Source organism: Giraffa tippelskirchi, chromosome 8 (genome assembly GCF_054371585.1).
Source record: "Giraffa tippelskirchi isolate mGirTip1 chromosome 8, T2T-mGirTip1v1.2.pri, whole genome shotgun sequence".
In the NCBI taxonomy this organism is placed as follows: Eukaryota; Metazoa; Chordata; class Mammalia; order Artiodactyla; family Giraffidae; genus Giraffa; species Giraffa tippelskirchi.
In genome coordinates, this window is record NC_137282.1 from 130643552 (window position 1) to 130666522 (window position 22971).

A 22971-nucleotide genomic window follows, 5' to 3' on the forward strand; every position below is an offset into this window, starting at 1 on the left:
CTTCCGCATCCACTCTCCTCCCCAGAAAGGTGAAACCATGCACTCAGCCCTCCCTGGTGTGGCTTCTGGTTGGATTCAGCACATGGGGAGCACCTATTAGAGACTGGAGGGGAGGAGGGAAGAGAAAGCAAGCTCAGGTGACTTACTTCCCATCTCCTTCCTCCCCTTTGTAGGGGTCTCCCTGCCCTCCTAGGACTGAGATTCCACCTCTTGCAGAGCAGCACTCTACTCACAGCCCTCAGGTCTCAGGGTCCAGCTGACCTGGGGCTTTGGGGCCTGGGGCACCTCACCCCACCCTCCCCCTGCCTGGGCTACAGTGTTCCCCCTTGTGGTCCCCTCCCTACCTGCACCTTTGTAAACACCCCTTTATTAAAGTCGCCTCAAATGATCCTCATTTGAGGGTGACATTGCTTAACAGCTCTGTCAAGACTCTGAAAAAGAACTACTTCACAAGAGTGACATTCTTTTAAAATGGAACTCTCTCCCTGAAAAGCCAACATTTTGGCCAATATTCTTTGGCAGTCTTTATAAAATGCATCCATCATTTCCCTGCCATCTTAAAGAGAAGTAACTTCACATGATTGAAAAGCCACTCTTGCTTACTCTTTATGAACATCAACTATTGTCCTGTGCTGGGCACTGCAGACTTTGATGACTGTTATGGGCTGAATAGTGTCCCACACCCTAACCCCAACTCACTGTATCTGAATACAGAACCTTTAAGGAGGTAATTAAGGTTAACGATGCCATACGAGTGGGTCCCTAATGTGGTAGGACTGGTTTTCTTATAAACAGAAGGAAAGGACACCAGAGCTTTCTCTCTCCTGTGCCCACAGAGGAAAGGCCATGTGAAGACACAGTGCTGGGACTTCCCTGGTGGCCCAGTGGCTAAGGTTCTATGCTCCCAGTGCAGAGGGCCCAGGTTCAATCCCTAGTCTGGGAACTAGATCCCACCTGTCACAACTAAGGGTTCACATGCAGCAACTAAAGAGCCTGCAGGTGACAATTAAAGAAGATGTGATGCAGCTGTTGCAGGGAGGAAGCCAACTCTGACTCCATGTTGGAAAATTTCTCTGACTTGCTTTTTGTTGCTTTTGTTTTTACAATCATAATTACTGGCTTGCCTGGAGGACCCTGCCCCTCTGCTTGACTGTAAACTAAAGTGCCTTTGTTCAGCACTTAGAGAGATGGTTTGTCCCTGCCCACCTGTGAGCACCCCTCCCAAATGCTGGCCATTCCCTTGGAGATGTTTTGCAAGACTGAAGACCCTTTCACTTTACTTCCCCACTGCCCCTCCCTCTCTATTCTGTCTTCTGACTTTAGTTCCTCATTGCTGCTTTCTCTTTGATCTATAAAAGAACCTTGTATCCAGACCCCAATAAGTTGGCTATTTTGAGGTGCTAGCCTTCCATCTTCTCAGTCTGTGGGCTCCACAATTAAAGTCTCTTCCTTGCCTCCACACCTCGTCTGTCGGATTCATTGGCCTGTCGTGCGGCAAGCAGAGTGAGCTTGGACTTCGTAACACAGCCAAATAAATAAATAGATAAATACTAAAAAGAAAAAAAGAGACAGTGTGGAGACCGCAATCTACAAGCCAAGGAGAGACTCCTCACCAGAAGCCAATCCTTCTCACACCCTGATCTTGGACTTCCAGCTTCCAAATTTATGAGAAAATCAGTGTCAGTTTCAGCCGCCCAGTCTATGTGTTTTGCTTTAGCAGTCTGAGCACAGACTCGTGCAGAGACTCCAGAATGTAGAGAGGTTTGCCTTTACCCTGAGTGACTCCAAATTTCAGTGTCCACCCTACCCTGGTTTTATAGTTTCTTTGCCTCAGCTCTGAGCTATTACCTCTTGCCGCCAAGAAGGTCACTCCCTTTAGCACAGCCACCCCTTCCTCACTTAAATCTTACTCGTTTTCTAGTATCAAACTGTCAGGTGAGATCAGAAAAAGAAAGCTTGTTAGAAGTGTGTATCAAGCGAGAATTCATAGGTTCTGAGTGAGGGTCTGAATTCCTCTCCCTGAAGAGCACATGTGTTTTAACGCAGAGACTATCACGAGGACTTTTTAGATGCCCCGAAGCCATCGTTTTCTTACTCTGGAGTCCTTGTTATATTCTTGTAAAACTGAGGTTGCCAAACGGTGGCCTAAGGAAAAACGCGGCATCACAGTAATGTCTCACTTTCCTGAACTGGATAGAACTCAGTGAAACTTTGGGTCTTGTAAGATCAGGTCTTCACCTCACACCTGAGGATCCTCTGGCTTGAAATTATTAGAAACTTGGCTTCTGGCCCCTGCTACAGGCCCCCTGGTAGGAGAGAGGCCTCCGGATTCATTTGGCCCAGTGGGTTCCCGGGGTGTTTGATTAGCTCGCAGGCCCCGCAGTAGCCACGCTTTGACCGGGCTGGGACGGCCCTGCAGCCATCGATGGGCTGATTTTATGAGGTGCCGCCTGTGGAACGGCCTGTACGACTCCCCTCCAGCCTCCTCGGCTTGTAATGCTCATTGACCGAGACAGCTAATCGATCGTTGCTCCTTGCCAGCCCCCAAGATATCGACCTGGGGCTCAGGAAGACTTTATAAGGAGTCATCGGGGGGATTCTTTCAGTTCAAATTGAATTGTGGGCCATTAAATCTCTTTAGTTGAAGACTGTGCCTCATATCATATGCCAATGTGCCTTCTGAATTTTTAACCAGCATAGTAGAACCACCACCTTTCCTACAGACTTCTCAAGCAGGTCCCAGGTTTTTTCTTTTTTTTTCCCTCCAGCAGATCTTGTTAATTGTTATGGATTTTTCCAGCAAGTAAAAGCCTTTGGAGTTTGGAAAGAGCAGGCTTTGTTTTTTCTCCTAAAGAAAACCAGCCCCGGTGCTTCTGCCTAGAGACACAGGTAGGAGGGAAGGACAGAAGAGGAAAGAAGGTGGGACCTGGGGAGCCTGCCATCCAGGGTATCTCAGAGGAAACTGACTATTGATCAGATGTCACAGATGTGTACCCCACACTTGCAGCTCAGTACACACAAGCAGACTCACATGCACAAACACACATTCACACCACCAGGCACGTACATGTACATAGGTACACACATAAACGGGCTTCCCAGTAGCTCTGTGGTAAACAATTTGCCTGCAAAGCAGGAGGCGTGGTTTCGATCCCTGGGTTGGGAAGATCCCCTGGAGGAGGATATGGCAACCCACTCCAGTATTCTTGTCTAGAGAATCCCATGGACAGAGGACCCTGGTGGGCTACAGTCCATAGGATCGCAAACAATCAGGCATGACTGAAGCGACTGAGCACACACACACATAAACACACATAGTCATGTGTGTACACACATGCTTGTTTGTGTACACATGCCCAAACATACACAGGTGCATGTACACACACCAGCTCCATCCCTGTTAGCATGTGACATTAGGTGAGTTATGTAACTTCTCCCAATCTTGATGTTCTCATCTAGAAACCTGGAAGCAATCCAGGTCACGGTGCAGAATAGATTAGTCCATGGGGGAGAATCCTCAGGCACGTAACAGGTACTAAATGTCTGGCCCCCCGCCTGCAATCCTTGGTGAGGTCTACAGTGGAATCAGAGATGGGAGGAACCTATAAAAATCCTTGTTGTATCCATGAGGACACTGAGGCCGCATGGAAGACATGCTTCGTCCAAGGTCATCCAGCAAGTTAGTGAAACTGTGTAAAAGCCCCTGTCTTTTTGGTTCCTTGTCTTTTGAAGTAAAATGCTGACTCAAGAATTCATGATTGGGAAATGTGAAGATGTAGAAACAAAGAATAGCTGCTGGGCTAAGGCACCGGCAACAGTTTAGACTCTAATTCTGCCATATAACAGAACCACGGAACTCCCAGTTCCCTGAAAGGTATGGATAAAGGCCTGACACACATTCCAAAGTTGTTTTTACAGGAAGATGGAAACTGCTGACCACAAAAACATAGACCCTAGACTGGTAGAAACCAGAAGGTTGATAATGCTTGAAACTTCACCTTGATGCCAACCAATCCCTGAATTGTCCAAAGCTGATCACACCCTGATCCTTGAACACTATAAAACTCCTCCTTACCCCCTCCAGGCGGGGTCACACGGTCTTCAGGGAGTTAGCCCACTGTGCCCCCCTTTGACTAGCAAAGCAACAAAAGCTACTCTTTTCTACTTCACCCAAAACTCTGTATTTCTATTTGGCACCGGTGAACAGAGGCTGAATTTCGGCAGCATCAGTACTAGGTGGGAAAACTCCTGGACTGCTTTCTTCCAGTACTGTTTTCTATTACTCTGCCTCTATCAAGGAGAAGGAAGAGGCTTCGTCAGCCACATGCTCAATCCCAACAAGATTAATGGTTCTTATTAACAACTCATATTTGTGTAGCATTTTACTCTTTTCAGAGAGCAGAGGCTAATTAGACACTGCAGTCCTAAGAGAGGCTGCCCCGGGCCTCTGGTGGGCATGCCTGGCCCGGGTGAAGGAAAGGAAGGGGAGCCAGAAAATAGGTTTCATTGAATACGAAGCCGTCACCCCAGGTCTGAGCTCCCGGGCCTGTGTGCATGCCTCGGGAGGGCAGGGTCACCCGGGAACAGCCTCGGGCTCCCCTGCCCAGCAACACCACTGATTTCAGCACAGTGGTCGTGCATCGTGGGGACAGAGGCCGGGCTGGGAACCAGAGCTCAGACACGCAACACTGCATGTGGTCAGGAGCAGAGGAGGCGCCAAGGTCAGGGGCCCTGGGGTCAGAATCAGGACAAGAATTCCATTCAGTAAATATTGCCAAGCACTCTGCCGGTCTGGGAATGGTTGACATCACACACAAGGTGAGCAAGGCTGGAAACACCCCTGACCTGTGGTTTACTAACAGTTAGTAACATTTGAGCACTCACCACATGCCAGGTGCTATTGTCAGGCTGTCAGTGTAATCTCCTGGCTAATCCTCAGAACAAGTTTATGAGGTAGGGTCTGTCATTATGCCCATTCTACATACGAAGACACAGAGGCAAAGAGAGCTTAAGTCTCTAGCCCAAGGTCTAAGTGGAGAAAATGGCTTCTATATCCACACACTAATGATGCCACTGTTCACCTGGGTTCCCCTACACAGGCCTGACCTGAGTCAAGGACTTGTGTGCAAGTAGCTTATGCAGGAGCTGGTCCTGGAAAACTCAGGCAGAGGAGTGGAGAGGTGGCAGGGAAGGGAAGGAAGCCAGTGCCGTGTGCACTGACAGTCAGATCCCCAGCTGATCCTGCTTCATCCTGTTGAGGGTCCAGGAGCTGGTGCAGAACCTGCGCTTTGGGCTTGTATGCCCCTAGAGATCGGAGAAGGCAATGGCACCCCACTCCAGTACTCTTGCCTGGAAAATCCCATGGACGGAGGAGCCTGGTAGGCTGCGGTCCATGGGGTCGCTAAGAGTGGGACATGACTGAGCAACTTCACTTTCACTTTTCACTTTCATGCATTGGAAAAGGAAATGGCAACCTACTCCAGTGTTCTTGCCTGGAGAATCCCAGGGACGGCAGAGCCTGGTGGGCTGCCGTCTATGGGGTCGCACAGAGTCGGACACAACTGAAGCGACTTAGCAGCAGCAGTCCCTAGAGATGAGGGAGCTGGGCATTTATACACGTGCTCCTGTCAATTACAGGCTGAGCTGCTCCCGGGCTAGTTATCCCCCAGCTCTTCCAGCCTGTAATGAAGGGGCACAAAAGCCTTCCAAGGTCAAGCAAAGCCTTCAGCCAAACAAATTTAAAAAAGCATTTGGAAGTGGGCCGGAGTGCACCAGGGGGACATGGGAGAGGGGAACCAACAGTGCTCAGTGCGGCCATTGCGATGTTCTAGGTGGCAGAGACGACAGGGATCTGCACCTCTAGCTCAGAAATTGAAGCAGGTAGACCCAGAGGGGTGAGCGTTTGAAGATCTGAAATACCTGATACACTGGGTGATGTCCCCACCCAGTCTTGCCCAGGTTACCAGATCAGCCCCTGCAGCCTCATTCCATGAACTTCCCCAAGTTCCGACACAGAACACGCCTATCAGGCCTCAACATGGGGCACTTTAAGTTCAAGGATGAGACAAAGACCTCGCTTGATCCAACAGCTTCACCTGTCCTGCCCCGACCCTTGACCTTGAGAGGCAGGATGACACCTGCATGCTGAGCCCTGTTTAGGTCCCTAATTCTCCGACCCTGGCTGGAGAGCTCCCACAAGATGAGGCATGCAGGCTGCAGAAGGAAGGGACTGGATGTTCCGCTGCAAAGGGCCACCCACCCCTGAAGTTGTGAGCCCTGGTGCGCTGGGAGCAGCAGCCCAGCTCGGGAGCTGAGAGCCGGTGGTGATGAATTTATACATCCCCGTTTGCTGCGAACTGGTGTAACTGGGCTAAGTATTGGAGAATGTCAGTGGAAAGTGGAGAAAAGTCAATAGACATGTGTAAAAAGAAATCATTACATTTAAAATGATTTCTCCCCTGCAGGCCTCAGGAAACTGTCCCTATCAAGGAGAGAAGTGGGCCTCTGCTGAGCCTGGAAACGCTTGTGGGCTTGGATGGCTGTGTGGTCCTGCAGACAAGACCGCCCTTCCTTATCTGCTCAGGAATGAGTTGTCAGGCACCACCCAGGTGACATTGGTACTGGGTTGTGGACCAGGAACGAGCCTGTTCACAGTGACTCCCAGCCCAGGGAAGGGTCAGAGTTATTCCTGATATGCTGGAATTTACATATATACAACTTCCAAGTACTCAGGGCATCACTGAGTTTCAAAAGTCTGTGTGTGGCCTCATAGACACAATAGCTTCTTCATTTGTAGGCTGGAGATGATAACGATCCCCAGAATTGCCGTAAGGAATAACCTACAAACTATCTAAAACACAACAGGAAGCCTGGCGCTGGGTGTTATCCTAACTACACTGTCTGGGCTGTTCCAGCTCTTTCCATCTGGAAAGTGGGCTCCTCGAGGGAAGAGGGGTGTCTTTGACTTCCTTTCCACAGAGGCCACAAGGCTTGGCAAACTGATTTTCAGTAAGAAGTGAATGAATGAATGAGTCAATGAGCAGAACTGTGACAGCTGCTGATACATAGTAACCTCAAGCTTTACTGTGTAAGATTTTAACCCCTGATTAGGTAAATCTCCCTGAACTTTTCTCTCAAATACCCATCTCAACCCTATTTGCTAATATTTTCTATCATTTGCTTACTGTCTGTCTCTTTTGTTACAATCGAACTCTGTGAGGGTGGGGCCGTGTCTCCCTCTTCACAGTGTATCCCCAGGGCGGAGCACGGTCCCAAAGCTGGTGCTCAGTGGTTGATGCAGGGAGGAGGGGAAGAGTGCGGAGGGAGACAACCAAGATGAAAAGTGTGAGAGTGACTTGGAAAGCTGTAGGCGCTGAGCACCAGGGGCTCTCGCTGCCCTTGTGATGGGAAGGCAGGGTCCTCAGCTGGGACTGGGGGTAGGGATGGAAGAGATCAGCGGGAATGAGTCTGAGATGAGGAGGCCTTGACTGCCCTGCTTGGGCTCTCTGACCGTCTCCCCTAGCTCCAGCCCCCCGCCTGGCATGCTGTTCCTGCCGCTGCCTCTGTGCTTTCGCAGGGAAGAGGGTTGGTTTGGGGTCACGGATGCCTGTTAATGAACCTGGCCTGTGGAGGAATTTCATTTCCTCCCTGCAAAGGTCACTCTCTCCCCCGTCACAAGGTGGAAGGTGGGCGAAACAGAGAGGGGACCAGGTAGCTTCTCGGGGGAGCCCCACTGCCCAACTCCCTGGAAACTGCGCCAGCTCTGCACACCCCCGACTGTGCTTGGGAAAGGCACCAAGTGTCCCTGTTGGTAAAGAGCCATCTCTTGGTAAAAAGCTGTGCTTTCCACCTTGTAATTAGGATGGTTCTGCCTGCAGCAAGATGTTCCTTCTAATCACCAAAGGATAAGCTAGGAGTTAGCATAATGCAGCATGTTCTTCCTCACACACACAGGCAGGACAGAGAGAGAGAGAGAGAGGAGGGATGAGCACCAGATCCAGAGGCAGCAGGCCTGCCTGGGAGAGAACAGACATCTTCTGGAGCAGAAAGAAGACTAGAGCGTTGCCAGGGGTGGGGGTGGAGACAGCTGCTGAGCTGGAGGAAGGCAGGGAGATGCTCCCGGCCCTGCCCTCGAGGTCCCCGTCTGAGGGGAGACAGAGCCCTGCCCTCAGAAGATCCTCAGACTAACGGCAGAAGGGAGGGAAGTGAACTCCACGAAGCTCCTTCCTTGTGCCAAGGGCAGGCTAGAATCACCCAGCGCCTCACATCACCCTGTGGGGTAAGCAGGGCGGCGTGTCCCACACCAAGGGCATCCCTGGTGCGGGCAGCGCCCTGAGGGGGGCTCGAGGCGTGCCTTCTGCCAGCTTACAGAGGTGGGGAGGCTGAGGCTGAGCCCAAGGACTCACAGCTCAAAGTCCAGACCCAGGAGTTGGTCTCCGAATTCAGGTCAAGGGCCCCTTGGGCAGTGGCTTGTGTGTGAGGGAAAGTGGGACAGAGAGAGAGCGAGGCCTCCCTGTACAGCCCACATCTCAGTTGACCTGCCCGGGGACTAAGGCTCCCAGGGCTGCAGGCGGTTTCCTGGGAAGCGGTCCCTGCGACCGAAGGGGAAATGGCACCGGGGAGGGAAAGAGCAAAGCCAAGTTTGCACTGTTGTCCTGGCCACGGGGGTGGGCATCTGGTGCTTGACTCCCTGGGTCAGCTCAGGAGGCCTGGGACAGATGTCTCAGAGCTGGACACCAGGCGATGAGAGGGAGGAAAATTCTCAGTCACCGCCATCCCCTTTTGACCAAGGGTAGCTGGTGCTTGCTGGGTGCAGACACCTGAGCACCAAGTAGGTCCTCCTGATATAACAGGGACAAAACCTACTCCATGTTTGAGCTGTTTCTTTACTTTAACCTTTGTACTCTAGTGCTTTTGCTACAAGTGAAGAATGTTGCCTATAGCTTGAAACATACAGGATACTCCCCTCCCATCCAGGCTGCCACATAACATTGAGCCGAGTTCCCTGTGCTATACAGTAGGTTCTTGTTGGTTATCTATTGTAAATGTAGCAGTGTGTACATGTTGCTCTCAAACTCCCCAACTATCTCAGAAGGGCTGGGAGCTCTTGGGAGCTCTTGAAACTGCCCTGCTCTCCCTTGTCTCCTGGACTTTGCACCTGCCGGTCCCTCCGCTGGGCATGCTTTCCCCCATCCCCATTTTGCTTTTCTAGATGACTTCTAGATCTGAACAAAGATGACCTGTCTTCCTGGAAAACTTTCTGGAAGCACTCCCTCAGCTTGCGGCCTCATCTAGAAGGGCCTTCCGCACTGACCTCTGTGAGGTTGCGGGCTGCATGCCCTTTACTGTGGAACGTGGTGCAGGTGGGCACTCGGGCGGTGGGGGGCTTCTTGCCCTGCCTCGGAGCCTCCCCCAGGAGTGCACCTGGGAGGTCACGGGATTTGAAAGAATCCGACAGCTCAGTGCCGGCCACGGATCCCAGCCGCCGTTCCTCCAGCCTCCAGCCCTTCCGCCAGCCTGTCAGCGGTCTTCTGCCCTCTCTCCCCTGGCCCCCAGCTGACTCAGCAACGCCCTGGCAGGACTGTTTTTCTGCTCTCAGTGACCTGTGACCAAAGCCATTTGCAGCTAATTAGCACCGGCTGTGTGTCTGCCCCCTGCCCCTCGGCTGGCGCTCACCACCCCAGCTCATTCCCATTTCATGGGCTCAGCACCTGCCTGGCAACCTCCGTCCTTTCTCCCTTCACATGACTGAGCTTCCAGCCTGAGGGCTTTTTCCTTATCTCTTTCGGCTTGCTTCCTTTTATAATTAACACTTTCTTCTTGCTGTTCTCTTCCCTCCTCCACTCACTGTACGTGTGATGCTGGCCTGGGTCCCCCAGAGACAGGCTGAGGCAGTCCCGGGGCCCACCCCTGGGGCACCTTCAGTTGGGGCTGACACGGTGATGTGGAGGGACAAGGAGAGGGCACAGGGATGCACAGAGGGAGGGACCCCAGAGAGCACGCAGTCCCAGGTCTACCCACTGTGCAGAGGAGAAAACTGAGGTCCAGAGAGGGTGAGAAAGCTGACCGATGCAGTGACCTAAAATATCTTAGGTCTGGGCCCCTCTAACCCCCAAAGCAAAGTCTGAAACAGGGTCTAGGGGTAAGGGAAAAAACAGAAGTAGAGGCCTGGGAAGAATGAAATAGGAAGACAAATAAGCTGATTTGAATACTTTACCATCAAACTGGGGACCTCTATGTGCTTCTAAAATGTCTACTCAGGGTGGGGGTGGGTGGGAGGGCATTGTTTATCCTTCAGTTCCTGACCATCATTGAGCAATGGCTGTGTCATGCCACAGCAGTATTGACACATTTTCACTTTTCAAGATTGTTTGTACATCTGCGTGGCTGGACAGGTTCTAGGTGTCCACTGCCGAGGTGGGGAGAGGGGTGGAACCGAGCAGGCAGGGTGCTGTCAGAGGATGCTGTGAGAAGCTAGTCCCCACAACAGCAGCCATGATAAAAAGTTGGAATGAGAGGCTGGGCACGTGATGGACTTGACACATGATGAAGCCATGCAAGGGTAAGACAGCATGACCAACTGCCTCGGTCAGGAATGTGTTGGGCAGCAGTGATCAGCAAACCCAACTTCAGTGTCCAAAAAAGAAAGAAGTTCATTTTTCCTCCCATAGTAAGAACAGGCTACAAGTTCAAGGGTGTCAGCACCAAAGACCGAGATTTTCTTTCTGAGATTTATGAGCCTAGGATGATTGCTGCAGTCCCAGCCATCACATTTGCATTTCCAGCAGGAAGTGGAAGTATGGTGGAAGGGAGAGGGGTAGCATCTCTATTAGGTCAGCAAGAGCTGTCCCCATGATCCCTCCAGTACACATTGATTGGCTAGAAGGGTTGTCACTTAGTACTCTTGGGTGGAAGGGGAGGGGGTTGGATTGAGGGCTGGGGCAGTTAACCAGTTCTGTCTGCCACCGAGACATGGCCCTTTTTCCTTTTCTTTGTGGGGCAGCTGGCCCATTCCATTTCACTACACACTTCCTGTTATTTCTAACTCATGGCTAGACCTGAGTGGCCCTGGTCTTTGGGACCATTTAGGCCACATGCTGGACTTTTTTTTCATTAGACTAGTCAAAGAAAAGATGGAAAATCACCATGGGTTGCTCCTGTTTTTTTTCCTTCCTCCACTTTTATCTCCCTTAGAAAAAAGAAGCCCCTTGGGGAGATGAAGTGACCATCATCTTACTCCTTCAGTAGCGGATCACTGGCCGTGATGAGAAGGATGTGTTTTGATGTGTCTGCTCTCCTCTCATGGCCAGGAGGTGATTTCACCCAGTGATGCACCTAAAGGAGGATGCCGAGGAGAAAAATGGGATCCAGGTCCCCACAGCTGCCCCTGTGTCTGCTTAGGACACCAGGACCCTGGGCAGCGTGGGGCACCTGCCATCTGTACTTTTGACCCAGCCACCTCCTCCCAGTTAAGTTCAAGTCCCAAGCAGTTACTGACGCTCCCTCCAAACTCCAGGTGGGCAGGGCACTCATCTTCCCGCCTCCCTGGACAGTTTAGCAGGAAAGTCTTTGACTGGACGCCCCCCAAAACCAACCCCAAGACAAGAATTCAAGTGAGAATAAGGGACCTGGGAGATAAGACAAGGAAGGGAAGAAGCCCATGGTACCATCCTAGGTCCCACTGTGGGTGACGAAGGCTGATTCCACGGGCGTCCTCTGGGAGACCGAGTGGAATGCAGTTCAGTTACCCGCCTGAGATACATACATCTAAAACCCTAACCCTCTGTTACTGGTGAGGGCTGATCCCAGGGCCCGTTAGCTCCCAGTGTTCTGGCTGCCACGTGAGCAAGCAGAAAAGAACCCAGTTGCCGGGGAAAGTCCTCTGCGAAGAAACGCAGGTGCTGCCAGTTGAGAGTTAGCCTGGGAGTGCCTAAATAGTCAAGGCCGGGGAGAGCGGGTAGAGCGCCAACAGTGGCTCCTACAGGCAGGCGGATGCCCCAGCTGAGGGGGCTGTCCCAGTGGGTGCTACCAGCATTCTGGTGGAATGACTTTTCTTGGGTGGAATAATCGCTCTTTCAGGATGCGGAGAATCCCGGCCCATCCCACCTGCTTGTCACTGTGACAGTCGAGAAGTACCCCACACACTGCTCAAGACTCTCCCTGCATTCGGGTAGGGAATGTCCATCTAGTCCAACCCCTTTGTTTTCCAGATGAAGGCAAGTGACTTGTCCAGCAGCACACAGCTAGTTCTGAAAGGCCTAGACGGATGTAGAGGGCAGGTTTCCTGAGCCGTGAACCGGCTTGTTCCGAAAACCACTGGGGCGGTTCAGCCCTTACTTGATTGTTCACACGTTAATGAAAAATGATTGAGGTGTTCTCTGAGCCTGGGGCCCAGTGTCCCCTCCCTAACCTGGCACCCTCCTGCTGGGACCAGGCCCCTCCTGCTTGTTCCAGCCTCCCTGGAGGGGGCTGTGTGCCCTGTGGCCGATGGGCTCTGTGTGAGGACGGGGCCTAGCGTGGGCTGTCATTGGACAGGAAATTCACTCTTGAACAAGGCTTCCCCGATGCCTTTTCTTGCCGCTAACAAGGGCCCCGCAGCTGCAGTGATGGTAACAAGGCCCTTAAGTAGGAACAGAATGCTCTGGGGACGCTGCCTGGCAGACCCCTCGTCCCTGCCTCCAGACCATTCATCTGCCGTCAGCCCACGGGCACCTGCATCCAGGCTCCTGGCTCCTCCGTGATTGGCAGCCCCGCTCAGGCCTGGCACCGGCTCCTGGCAGAGGTGCCTGTGAGCGCAGCACCAGCCTCGGAAACGATGGCGCATCCCTGGCTGCCGCACTGAGGGGCCCAGTTACCCTCCCCGCCTCCAGCCAGGATCCGCCCGGCCTGGCTCCCTCTCTTCTGTGAAGGGCCGGGACCAGATGGAAAATTATCAGAGCTGATTTACAACCACAGAGAGGTCGGCTGAGGGTGAGGCTTGGATGCTAACAGGCCCTGCCCTGGAGGAGGGGCCTGCAGGGTAGCGACAGGGGATGCTATGTGGAGAGACAGGACGTGCCCTAAGGCGAGAAAGCCGGACCAAGAGTGAAGGAGAAGCGTTGGGCCGGGGGAGGAGAGAGAGGAGACGGAGAACAGAGGCTGGAGGACCAGAGAGGGGGCAGCCCGTGTTCATGGAGGCCTTGCCATATGTCAGGCCCGCATTTTCTCGTGGGCTTTGCTTTAGGGCCGGGCTGTCCAATCTGGTAGCCACTAGCCTCGGGTGGCATTTTAAATTAAAATTGAGATTAATTATAATTAACTATAATTGAAAATTCAGTTCCTTAGTAACACAAGCCACATGTCAAATGCTCCACAGGCACACGTGACTGGCAGCGGCTGCACCACACGGCGTGGATACAGAGCGTTTCCACCGTGGCAGAAAGTTCTACTGCACAGGCTGGCACAGGGAAGGCCGATATTAAACAACAGTGGACACTTCCATGTTGTTGATATACACCTATATTTTTCTCCATCCATCCATCTACCCACCTATCTACATATCTACCTAACATCTACAGCTAATCTATATCTATATAGATATCAAGCACAACATGTAATAAATCATTTATATCAAGCTTGGATGGTATTTATCCAAAAGGTCAGCAAATATTTGCTGTTAAGAGTCAATAGTAGAAACTTTAGGCTTTAATATTTTAGGCTTTGTGGACCCTGCAGTCTCACAATGTCTCCATTCCGCTATGGTAATATGGAAGCAGTGGTATGGAGGTGGCTGTGTTTCAATAAAACTTTATAGTCACTAAAATTTTAAATTTCATGTAATTTTCACGAGTCACAAAATATTCTTTTGACTTTTTCCAACCATTTAAAAATGTAAAACCCTTCTTAACTTGTGGGTGAATCAAAAACAGGTGATGCACTGGATTCAGCTTGTGGGCAGGTTTAGATCATCCCCATTTCACAGATGTGGAAACTGAGGCACAGGCACACCGTCTAGGTTTTCTGAGGTCACACAGCTAGAAATGGCAGAGCTGAGGTTTGCACCCAGGTAGTTGGGCTCCACAACCTCAGTTCTTAACCTCTTGACACATTAATGAACAATGTCATTTTAGGGAGGGGAGATTGCTTGGAAAATGACGAGTGCGATACGGTAGCAAACTGGCTGTGGGTGAGTTGGGTGGTCACCTGAAATTGATGAACATGGAAGACCTTACTGAGAAGATGCCTTTTGACCTAAGACAGGGATGACTAGAAGGATCCAGCCAAGGGATGAGCCAGGAAAGCATCCTAGGCATGGAGGGGACAAGTGTGATGTCCTGTAGCAGGACCACAGGCCAGTGAAGCCAGAGCACAGAGGCACAGACAATGCAGGCAGAGATGAGTGTGGCCACAAAATTCATGAACCATGATAAGAAGCAGCACTATCTTAAGTGGGATGAGTAACCTTTGATATTTTAGCAGAAGAAGGATTGACATGATTAATATATAAAATAAAAAAACAGCCCTGGGTGCATAAAAGAGTAGGGCAGCTAGTTAGGAGGCTATTGCAACCACAGGCACCAGCAGTGAGTGGCCTGTAGAGGTGCAGGGCTGTGGAGATGTAGGTACAAGGATAGGTACGGGTAATGTTTTGAATTGGAACCAACAGAATGTATTATTCATGTAGAGGTGAGGGGAGAGGGAAAAGTCTGGAACTGAGATAAAAACCAGTCAATCCTAAAGGAAATCAGTCCTGAACATTCATTGGAAGGTCTGATGCTGAGGCTGAAACTCCCAATACTTTGGCCACCTGATGCGAAGAACTGACTCCTTAGAAAAGACCCTGATGCTGGGAAAGGTTGAAGGCAGGAAGAGAAGGGGACGACAGAGGATGAGATGGTTGGATGGCATCACCAACTCGATGGACATGAGTTTGAGCAAGCTCTGGGAGTTGGTGATGGACAGGGAGGCCTCACAGGCTGCAGTCCATGGGGTCTCAAAGACTTGGACACAACTGAGTGACTGAACTGAACTTGGGGGGTTTGAGTGATGTGTGGAAGGTGCTGCCATGTAGAGACTGGAAGAACAGGAGAGGACCAGGTCTGGGGTGGGGAAATCAGAACTTCTGCTTTGGGACACGCTAAGGTGGAGATGCCATTGAGGATCTGAGCAGTGACGTCAAGCAGCTGGCTCAGTATCTGGGTCTGGAGCCCAGGGGAGAAGCCAGGGCAGGGGTTATACACCTGGGACCAAAGAAGATAGGTCCCAGTGGGTCCCGGACCTGCATGCAGTGTCTGGGGGAGGGCCGAGGTGGAAGCTCCAGCAAGAGAGGGCGAAAAGGAGCAGGAAGCAGAGGGAGAACCACAAGTGTGAGGTCACGGAATCCAAGAGACGAGCGAGTTTAAAAGCTCTAAGAGAACTTAAGAACACATCAGAGGATGCAGGATGGCCCAGCAAGATGGGGTCAGGTGACTAACCAATGCGATTCAGCCACATGGCAAAGGTGACCTTCAAAGAGCAGCAGCAGGTGGTAGAAGTAGAAATTTCCAAAGCATTGCCTCCTAGTTATGAGGGGCCCAGAGCAGGGTGAAGGCGGTAGCATGGAGGAGCCTTGTGGGTGGCTGAGGGTGGCAGGGATTAGGTTCAGACCAGTCTTGTGATGCTCTGGCCCCTCGCGGGAGTGGCATTCCCGGAGCTCCTGGAACGAGCTCCAGGTTCCCTAAATTACCTGAGCTGCAGCTTCCAGAAACCTCCACTGCCCCTTGCCTTGCTCACTCCACATCCACCCCGTGCCCCAGGCACCAGACCTGCATGGCTTTCCCTGCTCCCCAGCGCCCCCTCCAGGTGAAGCGTCTCACCTCCTGAAGCGCACGGGTGGAGGGGTTCAGCCTTCCTCCTCCAGCCTGTGTCCCAGGTCGTGTGCGGCCCTCCAGCCATGGGTTGCGCTCCCTGGCCCAGGGCCGTGTAACTATGGAACCTGCGCAAGGCTGCAGGTCACTGCAACCACCGGGGGAGGGGACAAGAGTCACCCACGCTTCCTCCTGGAGGAGCCACCGACCGCGTCGCAAGGTCCAGGGCAGGAGGTCACCAACGACTTCCCCTTCTGGCAGCAGTATGCTCAGGGGTGGGCAAACTTGGTCTGTGAAGGGCCACACAGTAAATACTGTCAATCATACGGGGAGCCCTGTGATCTCTGTCACAAAGACTTAACTCTTTGTGTCTTGAAAGCAGCCACAGACACAAGATAAACTTCATTTATTAGATCAGGTGGTGGGCTACAGCCTGCAGAGTCAGGGAACTGGGCCAGGAGGGGGGCCTCAGGGGGAGAGGGGTGGGCACTGGGCTCCAGCAGAGGATGAGAGGGCCTGGGAAGGACCTCAAACTGCGCATTCGAGGTGGGGAAGTCACAGTGCCAACCGGATATTGGCCAGGGCCCTTGGAGGGAGGTGACGTGGGGGACAGTCTGGTGCCGACCTCCGCGCTTAACTGCTTTTTGGCAGGAGGCAGAGGATCTAACCTGTGGGTACAGGAGAGATGGAGGGCAGGCAGGGTGGGCGTGGGCACATGTGTGGGGGGAAGACTAGCAGGAAGGGGTAGGGGTCGAAGTTGGAGGAGACACGGGCTGCCCATTGAGCCGCCTCCCTGGGAACTACAACAATTGTTTCCTGTGGTTCAAGTCATTGCTGGCTTTCCACACAGGGCAAGCATATCTGTTACCCCTTCCCATTGAAATGGCAGCAAAGATGGTCCAAAGGGAGAGTATCCAACACCTACAGGACAGGAGGGACCAGAGGTCTCAGTGGAGAGCAAGGGTGAGACTGAGTCACATCAGGGGAATCCAGAGCAGAAGGGCCGCCGCCCAAATTCACCAGGACTTGGAGGGCAGCGGGGAGGAAGAGACTGCTTCCCTTGCAGCTGACAAACGCGGGGCCAGATGAGGATGGCAGGTCAAAGTCGAGGTGATTAGCTGGGAGCCTGTCCGGAGAAGGGCTGTGCCGTGGTCTGCTTCCAGGCCCTGTGTGGACAGTGGTTGCAGGGACAGTGTTTACCTCGGGCTGGAACCAGAACGGTGCTCTCCGCAGAACCTCCTAGAGACGGCCGGGACGCAGGGGTCACCCTCACACCCTCACACCTTCCTTCCTGTGTCAGCATCCACGCTCTGCGTGTTCACAGAGCTCACTGGAAGGCCTCTCATTCTGGGGACATCTCTCATTTTATCATTTTATACTCTTCTTTACTGTTGAATATTTTACTACAAGCATGTATTACATTAGAATTTTTTTAAGATGAGCTACGATAAAACATACCATATTTAATGAAATTCTAATGTTTATACTATTTGAAGAGTTTTTATAAATAATCATAAAGGCAATGCTATGAAAATGGGCAAGGAAGATAAATAGGTGATTTATAACAAGCAAAAGGCTGGTGTGCCAGAGCCCAGACAAGACACAGAGTTCACCCCTAGAAGGTTCAAAGGATGGTAAGGCCAGATGGTGCAAGAGGTAAAGAACCTACCTACTAATGCAGGAGATGTCAGAGATGGGGCTTTGATTTCTGGGTCAGGAAGATCCCCTTGAGGAGGGCAAGGCAACCCACTCCAATATTCTTGCCTGAAGAATCCCATGGACAGAGGAGCCTGGTGGGCTACAGTCCTTGGGGTCACAAGGAGTCGGACATGACTGAGCAATTAACACTTGCACTTTTCACATAAAGGATCAGCTTATGGGGGTGAACAGGGTTAAGAGAATGAGCAAGGGATAGGGAGGCCCCCAGAGGCTGTCACCACTCAAGGCTAAAGGGATTCAAGTCCCACAAGAGGTAGGGCACGCAGAGGGGCTGCCCTGTGGGAGCTGTGGTCTCAGAGAATGCAAATGCCAGGGACACGGGGCTGAACCAGGGAAGAAATTCCCCACCCTCTCTCCCGCCACCCTCCAGACTCCTCAGCCAGCATTTCAGAAAAATACTCTATAGGCAAACTCACATGCAAAATCTTCACTGTAGCATTCTTTATAGCAAAAGAGACTGGAAATAATGTTAATGCCTATCGAGAACAGTGATGATAACGCTGGTAAAGATCATGATAACGTGTGTCTGTACATGCACATATGTGCCAGGATTGATTCTAAGCAATTTGCATGTATTATCTCATCTAATCTTGCAATAATCCTGTGTGGCAGGTACTATTACTATCTACATTTTACAGAGACTAAACTGAATATTAATAGAGGTGAAGTGAAATTACAATATAGCCACACTGCAGAACATGGTACAGCCATTTAAAAAGAGGAAATAGGTCTAAATAAGTGAATCTGGAAAGAAACACACTGAGAAAGAGAAGGTCATAGAAATATTTGTATAGGGTAATCTATTTTTAAAGTAGCAGCTGTGTGCATGTGTGTAGAAAAAAGGTCTGGAAGGACACACTTGACAAATAATGGTGGTTACCAGTGGGGAGGGAGGCTACGGTTTGAAAGAGCTTCATTTTTATCTTAGGTATAATCGGAATGTACTCGCATATTCCCTGTGCACAAAAAAATGAAGGAACAAACAAGTAAAAGAAAATAGAACAAGTCTTCCTGTTGACACTGGGGTTTCAATCCAGCAACCCTGTTCCAATGCTGACTGGTTCCCAGTGTATGCATATTCTTGACCCTTTGCTTCTCTAGAAGTTTCTATGTCTGTGAAGCAGGTACTAGTGGCTGTACCCCCCTTACAGCTGGCCTTGTGAGGAGTGGATGGGTAGACAGTGAGGAGCGCCCTGAAGACCTGCCCAGGAAGCGTTGTGCTTCCAGGCTCGGGACAGCTGGGGGAGGTGGGGGCCCAATTCTGGCCTTAAGGCTCCCTAGTGTCCATGGCACACTGTCCTCCCTGCCCAAACAGACCTCAAAACCCAGACCCGGACTTCTCTGGTGGTCCAGCTGTTGAGAATCCGCCTGTCAATGCAGGCAATGTGGGTTCAATCCCTGGTCCGGGAGGGGATTCCACATACTACCAGCGACTAAGCCCGCGCGCCCAGAGCCAGTGCTCCATAGCAAGAGGAGCCGCCGCACGAGAAGCCTGCGCTCCGCAACCAGAGAAAGCCTGTGTGCAGCAAGGAAGACCTGGTACAGCCAATACACAATAAAACAAAACAAAAACCCAGACCCGATGTCTGACCTGTCCCAGTGCAGCCAGGCATGGCCTCTGTTCTTGGCTCCTCAGTTTGGCAGAAAATGGCCTGAAGAATCACATCCTGGGAATCAGCAGCTATGTCCCAATGAGAGCCTGAAACAGAGGCCAAGGTCATTTAGTAGAAAGTGGACCCTACACATTCACCTGTGTGACTTCCTAGACCTCGATGGTAATTATTTACAGAGTGCTGCCAGCCCCTCTGAAGGTCCACTTTAATGAAGCTCACGTGCTCTGAGCACTCTGATGGGTGTCGACAGGGAACCAAACACCACCTGGGAGGAACAGCTGGTCTGCACCTTCTCTGGAAGCTTCTTCTACCAGGAACGTTCACCTAATGCTGACAAGGATCTGAATTTTACATCTCCATGGACTATACTATAAACACACAAGTGTATATTTTCAAAGTCTGGAAAGGTAAACACCAAACTTACGCAGAAGTTACCTCTAATGAATGTTGTGTGTGGGGTGAGTGGGGTTGAGGGGTAGGGGGTCCATGAAGCAGGTGGTCAGGAAAGATATTTGTACTCTGCTTCAGATATTGAAGCAGTGCTTGACTCTGCCTCAATGAGAATGTTTGCAAATATTCCTTGCAGAAAAAAAAATTGATAAGAAAAAAAAGGAGGAATGCACCAAATAGGATTTTTCTGCGGAATAAACAAGATCAGGGATAAGAACACATGGTTGGCCCTTAACTGGAGTGGGTTGCCATTTCCTTCTCCATGTTTTAGGCTATTTAGACATAAAACACACACTGTTTATTGAACTCTGATGGGGTGCCAGCTGCTGTCAGACATAGTCCTGCGTTGACCAGATGACCCTACTGGGTGAGTATTATTGGCCCCATTTGCAGATGGAGAGAGTCAGGGCTCAGGTGGAGCTACATGCAGCTACACTCAGAGCCCTCAGCCGCACATTTACAGGTGAGTGAGATCCCGGAGTCATGGGAAATGGATTTTCTTCTACCCGAGCAAAGCAAAGAACCTTACTGAGAGGATGCTGCTCTCCCCACCTGGGAGCCCTTGGAGAGAACTATGCACATCTGTTCACATGTTATTGGGAGCAAAGTGCTAGGGACACTGGAAATCCTGCAATTCTGACTCGCTGGAATGCGTCTGGAGGGCAGTCAGCCCTCCTGCTGGAGAGGAAGAGGCAGGTCCTGGCAGAGGACCACCCAGAGGAGCATGCCAGCTTGCCCCTTTCAGTGGGCACTGAGAGAAGACTCCAAACAGGGGGTTGTGGCAGTTTTGCCCCCCAAGGTGGTCCCACAGCTACTGCTCAGGGGATGATGAGTGAGACTGGGGTCTGAGCAAGTCCCCTTCTCCCCAAAAACCGGGGCTGGCAGCCAGCCAGCTCACAGCTGCCCTCTCCCAACACAAAGATGGATTTAGTGAGAGCAGCTAAATGGGCACAAACCACACATAGATAGGTTGTTACACTCTCTCCAGACTGGCTGTGCTGAACGCAGGGCTCAGCTTTCAGAGCCAACTTCCTGCGTCCTCCCCTGCCTTCCTCACAGCAAAAGGCAGATGGAGCCTTAAATCCCCCACCGCTGCACCTCACCACGAAGAGAGAAGAGAAAACGTCCTAGCTGGAACTGCTCTCCTGGTGGCCGTGCCAGCCCCAGCCCTGGGGACTCCCTTGAGCCCGTGCTGGGGGCCTGACAGCCCCTCCCTCACTCAGCTTCCCTACCAGTTCCTGGGGGCTTTCCTTTCCTTCCCCAAAGCCTCTAGTCGCTAGGTGGCAGATATCCAGAGACCCCCCACACACACACCATGAGTCATGTGTGGCACAGTAGACAGTGTGTGTGTGTGCTCAGTTGTGTTCGACTTTGTGACCTCATGGACTGTCGCCTGCCAGGATCCTCTGTCCACGGGATTTCCCAGGCGAGAATCCTGGAGTGGGTTATTATTTCCTCCTCCAGAAGATATTCCCAACCCAGGGATCGAACCTATGTCTCCTGTGTCTCCTCCATTGGCAGGTGGAGTCTGCCACCTGGGAAGCCTCTTGGTCAAGTTTACAACCCAATTGTGTGGGCTTCCTGTGGCTGCAGACAGCCCTATAGTTGAGACTACTCTCAACCTTGACTGGATCCTTTGGCAGGGGGATCTGCCTGCTAGTACAGGAGATGCAGGAGACGTGGGTTCAATCCCCGGGTCAGGAATATCCCCTGGAGGAAACGGGAACGCACTCCAGTACTGTTGCTGGAAAAATCCCATGAACAGAGGAGCTTGGCAGGCTACTCACAGGGTGGCAAAGAGTCAGACACAACGGAGCAACTGAGCACACACCTCTGGATTCATCTACGAGTTCACATCCCTGGACAGGGTTAGTGTCACTACTCCACCTTGTGGACATTCTTCGAACTGCACCCTGAGGAGGCAAACAATCTGAGAGGCACTGAGAGCGCCGAAGAATTGATGCTTTTGAACTGTGGTGTTGAAGACTCCTGAGAGTCCCTTGGATGCAAGGAGATCCAACTGGTCCATCCTAAAGGAAATCAGTCTTGAATATTCATCGGAAGGACTGATGCTGAAGCTGAAACTCCAATACTTTGGCCACCTGATGTGAAGAACTGACTCACTGGAAAAGACCCTGATGCTGGGAAAGATTGAAGGCGGAAGGAGGAGGGGACAACAGAGGATGAGATGGTTGGATGGCATCACCGACTCGATGGACATGACTTTGAGCAAGCTCCAGGAGTTGGTGATGGACAGGGAAGCCTGGCATGCTGCAGTCCATGGGGTCAAAAAGAGTCGGACATGACTGGGCGACTGAACTGAGCTGCAACCAACCAATGAAGACAAGGAGATGGGTGGGGAAATTGGCATGATGATGATACTGATGACCACAGTGACGATGATGAGTCAGTGAGTTTGAAATCACTTGCTTCTTTCCACTTTCTTCTCATATCACCTCCTCACAGAGGCTTTCTCTGACCACCTTAAAATAACATCCATCTATCTTTCTACCCCTCCACACTACTTTCTTTTTTGTAGCCAGTTATCATCGCCTAAAATATTATTAGTCTGCTTATTGGTTGACAGCGTGAGCTCCAGGAGGGCAGGAACTTTGTTTTGTTAACTGACACATCCTCTCTGGCTAAGAGTGCCTGGTATATATGCAATAGGTGCTCAATAAGTATTTGGGGAACAAAGGCATTAACAAATGGTTCACTAACCCACCCCAGTAGTCCCCCAAGCCCCAAGCAAGCCCGCATACCCCTCTCCTACAGACCTAGCTGTGCCCCTCATGCTGGGAACAATTCCCATGTTGGACCCCTACGCTCAGCTCCAGCGAGCCTGTGCTGGTCTGGCCCTTCATGGTCAAGCCCCTGCCTCAGTTCCCACCTTTAGTATCTGCATCCCTCAGTATCATTCCCTGTCCCTGTGGCCCCACCCAAGCCAGAGTGGCTTCAACTCACTGTTCATCCATTGTGTGCCTGGCCCTGGGCTAGGCGTTTTGTGCACGCTGCCTTTAATCTTCATAGCAACCTGCAAAGTGGGTGTTAATTACCCTCATTTTTCAGATGAGAAATGAGAGTTCAGAGAAATTAAGGATTTTGCACATGTGATTTCTGCCACCCTGGTGTTTCCTAGAGACTGTGCCCCATGATGCTAATGGGTGAAACAAGTAAAGAAAAATTTGTATGAAACAGAGTTTCCATGGTGAGAAATTTTAGAAAACATGACACATGGCAGGATTGCTTATACCAGGACTTCTCAGAACCTATACAATACCCACAGGCACTACAACCCTGCAAGTGGGGAGGAGCATATGGACGGCACAGAGCTTTCCAAACTTATCTGACTTCGGAATCCCCTA

The 22971-nt window shown here is 51.4% G+C and overlaps 1 protein-coding gene across 3 annotated transcripts in view; it reads right to left on the bottom strand.

Moving 5' to 3' along the window:
* Positions 1-22971, bottom strand: part of MOCS1 (molybdenum cofactor synthesis 1) — a 386238-nt gene that overhangs the window by 343386 nt on the left and 19881 nt on the right. For all 3 annotated transcript variants that reach the window (XM_081523253.1, XM_081523252.1, XM_081523254.1), the window contains one exon: positions 19135-19242. The gene's annotated coding sequence lies outside the window, so the exon portion shown is untranslated. The remainder of the gene's footprint in view (positions 1-19134; positions 19243-22971) is intronic.